Source organism: Microtus pennsylvanicus, chromosome 9 (genome assembly GCF_037038515.1).
Source record: "Microtus pennsylvanicus isolate mMicPen1 chromosome 9, mMicPen1.hap1, whole genome shotgun sequence".
In the NCBI taxonomy this organism is placed as follows: domain Eukaryota; kingdom Metazoa; phylum Chordata; class Mammalia; order Rodentia; family Cricetidae; genus Microtus; species Microtus pennsylvanicus.
In genome coordinates, this window is record NC_134587.1 from 553,822 (window position 1) to 559,367 (window position 5,546).

A 5,546-nucleotide genomic window follows, 5' to 3' on the forward strand; every position below is an offset into this window, starting at 1 on the left:
CCTCCCTCTCAGTTTCCTGGCCACTGGGTGGCCCTATGGTGCCACACCTGAGTTACTCTCAAAAGTGTTTGTTTCAGGATAGTTTTCAGAGGAAACAAGAGAAGGGGAGGGGAGAGACAGGAAAGACATCCAGCTCTTGGGGGTAGCTGAGGCTTGGGAGGGAGGAAAGAATCTCACAGGTGACACTAACAGTCCCCTGTACTCTGCACCCTGAGATCACCCTTCTGACACAGAGAAAACTGGCGAGCAGTGGGGTGGGGGAAGGGAACGGGAGGGACCTCTCAGTTCCACTACCACCAGGCCTGCCTCCAAAAAGGCTGTGCCCACGGACGACGAGCCAATGTTTATTTTCTGTCAGTTCTCCAGTCAGTAAACACAGGAACCAGGAAGTTAGGAAATGGCCTTTTCTAAATAGCCTTAGAAGTAATCCAACATGAAGGACGTGTGGGGGAAGGATATAAAGAATTTACACTCACAATGGAAGGAAGAACCAGCAAAGACTATGAATCGTTCCTTCTCCAGTGACGTAGCAGGAGGCCAGGGACATGACACTTGCCACTGTCTGCAGAGGTGCTCTTGCACACTTCTCGTCCAGGGACACAGGCAAAGAAATCTCTGTGAATTTAAGGCCTGCCTGGTCCACATAGTGAGTTCTAGGACTGCCAAGACTATGTCATAGACTATGGGGGTTTAAATGAGAGTAGCGCCCACACATAGGTTTATATATTTTAATACCCAATTCCAAGATGGTGGAACTGCTTGGGAAGGATGAGGAGGTGTGGCCTTATTGTGGAGATGTTGTTAGTAGCTCTCTTCTCGGTGTTTATGGATCTAGATGTAAGCTCTGAGCTACTGCTCCCTTATCCATACCCACCTGCCTGCTGCCATGGTTCCTGACATAATGGCCAACGATTCTAAGCCCCAGAAACCATAAGTCTCCAAATTAAATACTTTGCTTTATAAGTCATGTTGGTTGCGGTGTTTTATCATAGCATTAGAAAAGTAACTAAGACATAGAACCTACTTTAGACACACAAACACACAAAATTACTTGCTGCTCTTGCAGATGACCTGGGTTCAAGTCCCAGCACCCACCAGACAGCTAACAACCATTTCTAATTCCGGAGGAACCCACTGCCCTCTTTTAACCTTTGGGGGTATTGCATGAACACGGTAGCCATACCTACATGCAGGCAAAACACCCATAAACATAAAATAAAAATAAATACATCTTCTAATAAAATTTTAAAGAAGGCACATGAAAGGCCTATCAGCAAATTAGAAGGTTATTTGCATCTTTAACCTCTGGTGAAACATGAACCCATAGATAAGCCAGATGTGGGGAATCTGGACACTATACTACCAGTGGGAACAGAAAGGCAATTCAATCGTTGAAAACGAGCCTGGCTCTAGGGACTAAACAGAGAGTTCTTATATGGTCCAGCAATTCTATCCCCAGGTATATGCCTGTACTACATATATGTCCAGAGAATGATACATACAACGTTTGCATTACCCTTTTTGTTTGTTTGGTTGGTTGGTTGATTTTGAGACAGGGTCTCTCTAAGTAGCCCTGGCTGTCCTGGAACTTGCTACATCTATCAGGCTGGCCTGGAGTTCACAATGAACTTGCCTCTGCCTCATGAGAGTAAGATTAAAAGTAGACACCAACAGAAGAAAAACATTCTTCTTTTTTCTTTTTAATTGATTTTTATTGAGCTCTACATTTTTCTCTGTTCCCCTCCATTTCTCTCCCCTCCCCTTCAATTCTCCCCCAAGGTCCCCATGTTCCCAATTTACTCAGGAAATCTTGACTTTTTCTAAGCAGCTCAATCCCCCATGAAGCAGATTCCGGGGTAGTCACACTGGGGACCGCTGATGGTAATATAAAGGAATGAAGCTGTCAAGTGTGGCCGCACATGCTGTCCAGGAGCTGAAAGCAAAAGTTTTGTACATGAAGTCCTGCCTGGGACACTAAGCAAGACCATCTCAAAATAACATATTTTAATGGTTGGCGGTGTAGCTCAGAGGCCTTGCTGCCTACCCTGAGCAAGTCCTTCAGTAGCCTTTTACCTTCACCCTGGGAAAAGCACTGAAACTCTAACACATACGGTAATGTGCATGAAGCTGAGGACCAGGGCTGGGGAGGTTGCTCCCTGGGTAAAGACACTTGCTGCCAAGCCTGGAAACCTGAGTTCATTGTCAGGGAACTTCATGCTGGAAAAGAAGAAGCTCCTGAAAGTTGGCCTCTGACCTCCACGTGTGGCATGTGTAAGAGTTAGATTTGAAGAAGAAAGAGAACAGGAAAAATACAGAGGCCAAAGGGTAGACTGGATAATTAGTTAAGAAAAGCAGGCAAGAAACAAGCCTAACTAAGGCCAAACATTCATGAATAAGAATAAGACTCTGTGTGTGATTCATCTGGGAGCTGGGTGGTGGGCCCCCGAGAGGAGTTCAGAGAGCATAACATCGTATTACAACAGAGGGACAAGACCAGAGACTGACCTCTGGCCTCCACACACACAATACACATACACACAGCATTTTAAAAGTCCGTAATAAATGCCAAACACTCTGCTTTTATTTTTCTTGGTCAACACATTGATAAAGGCTGCAAATGAGTGATTTTCTCTGAGTGTCTTCGCTACAGTCCTAGACGCACTCAGGACTGCTTATTGTTTTTACGACAGAGACAACTGAAGCTCATTGTGACAATATCCATTGTCACACAGCAATCAAGAAGCCACTATACCAGCCATCATCTAAATGCCATATTGGTCCGTATGACCACGATATCGGTCACACCTATATAGTGAAGGGAGCATCTCATAATGTGGGAAAAGAGATAAACACAAAATTAAGCACTCAGCAAAGAATTCTGAAAGTCAAGGCACCAAAGCCCTTCTCCCTGAGTGATATTCCTGTCATCTCTGTGGGCCAACCTTCCCAGCACCGAGTCCCCAGCTCTGGTCAGTCCCCAGCTCTGCTCTACCAGCATCCTACGAGCCCTCCCTTCCGGAGCTCTGTTAAGGAGACAAAGACTTGTGAATGAGACCTTCTGTTTCCAGAGCCATGCGCTCAGAGGTATTCCAGATCTCTCTCCTTCTCTGAAAAAACACTGACCAAGACCAGCTGGAGAGGACAGTCATACATCAAGATAGAAACCTTAGCAGAGACTATAGAGGAATGCTGATTTCTGGGTTACTACCCGTGGCTTATATACAAAACCTGCCCAGGGGTGGCACCATGGACATTGAGCAGGGCCCTTCCACATCAATCATTAGTCAAGAAAATACTCCCTTAGACATGCCCAAGGGCCAATCTGATAGAGGCAATTCCTCAACTGAGGTGCCCTCTTCTCAAAAAAAAAAAAGAAAAGAAACAAAAAAAAAAAACTCTAGTTGTGCCAAGTTGACAAAACTAACCACAACAAGAAGATTGAGTTAAAAGTGATAAGAAACTCTTAGGAGAGGCCAGAGGGTGCAACAAGCAGAAAGAAGACTCAGAAGATCAACTGTGTTGGTTTGGTTTGGGGTTTTTCCATTTTCTACCCAGTAAGAAGACTCTGGCTCTTCTAGAAGACATCCTCTTCCTATCTTATTTTATGCGCATCAAATGCTACCCAAAAGTTCAGCTACTTAAGAAGCCATTGTATTATGTGCCTGTATGCTGTGGACCAGAGGTTTGGACAGACCACAGATGGCATGGGCAGAGGAATGACATGTCTCTGCTTCCTCATGTCACAGACCAAGAGGATGGCTTGATTCTGGGGTCGGGATCGTCTGGAGCTCATCCCCGAATATTCTAGGAGTCCCCAAACACTGGTATCTTCAAAGCTTCTATGCATGATTGACATGTCCATCCAGTTGCTCTCACAGTATTGCAACCTTAAGACACTAAGACTTCTGAGGTGGCAGCTATCTTACTCTGTCGTCTATATTAAAAGATAAGGTATGTTTTGTGCTGCCGCTCGCATGGCTTGAGTCCTGAAACCCTGTCTGGGGTTACTGAGGAAATGAAGAATGATTGAATGCATGAACAAAAAGCTGGGGTCAAGAAGGCTGTGTGCATTCTGATGGATGGTAAGGGGTCTTCGAAGGTGAGCAGTCTCAGGCTGCCAACACCCTGGAGGAAGAAGCTAAAGCTGATACACACTGGTCGCTTGCTTGCACTCAGACCCCTAGGAAGGCTCTCAATATCCCTCTTAGCCTGGCCCATATGGGGAGTGGTTTTGCCAACATCCGTGTGTTTGAGGCTTCGGTCTTTGTCATGGCTGTGCCCCTGTCAGCAATACATACTCATTCAGGACTCCAGATACTCGGGGCTTCTGCTTCCTACAGCTTAGGTCCTAGTTCAGGGGCCTGAGAAATCCAAGGGTGGGGCTCCAGCTTTTGGTGAGGGCCAAATAAGGTATCTTCCTTCCTTCCTTCCTTCCTTCCTTCCTTCCTTCCTTCCTTCCTTCCTTTCTTCCTTCCTTCCTTCTTTCTTTCTTTTTGTTTTTTGTTTGTTTGTTTGGCATCTTTTTTTTTCTTTTTTGTTTATTTTTCAAGACAGGGTTTCTATGTAGCTTTGGAGCCTGTCCTGGAACTAGGTCTTGTAGACCAGGCTGGCCTTGAACTCACAGAGATCCACCTGTCTTTGCACCCCAAGAGCTGGGATTAAAGGCGTGTACCACCACTACCCAGCTTCTTGGTGCATCTTTACTTGGCGGTGAGACAAAGGAAGCATGATGGCTTGGGTCTCCCTCTTCCTTCAAATGCATTGCTATCTTTGGTGCCCCTTCATGTCGTCGTCTAATCTAACCACCTCCCAAAGGCCCCACATCCAAGACTCCCAGCGCCTTAAAACCAAACTGAGAAGTGAAGGAGTACCCACTAAATGATCCCTTTATTCAGCCTCCAATGAAAGACAGAAGCTCTCCCCGAGGTACAAAGGAGGCAGCTTGCTGAGCTGCTGGTCTGTTCTAAGCCATCCTGCAGCGGTAGCTACACTACTGTATTTGTGTGTGAGGGATTGGCCAGGCTCTGAACTGAAATACATACAGCATCCACTGTTCTTTATTCTGTAAATACCAGTGCTTTAGACAGGGTTGGGGACAGAGCTCAGTAACAGAGCACATGCCCAGTGTTCAAGGCCCTAGGTTCACTCTCCTTCAGAGAAAACAAAAGTGTATATGTTAGGGAGTAGATACAAGACAGTCCTGGAAGGAAAGGTGTGATCAAGGTATATTATACTGCTATGTGCAAAACTGTGCAAGAATAAATAAAGAACCAAGGAAAATGGAGGATAAATAAGATCAAAGCACATTGTACAAAGTTCACAAAGAACTAAGAAAAATATTTTTTGCTTAAAAAAAAAAAGTACAGGCAACACACATCTCTGTCCATCCTAACCCCCAGCCAGCCTTACACACCTTAGGAAAGCAGATTCCCAAGCCTCCCCACTTTGGCTGGAATATAGAATTTGGGGTACCTCCACCCAGAGTGGAAAAGTCTTCCCTCACCACCTCTTCCTCTGGGTTTCAGAGTCTAAACACGCCTGAAGTT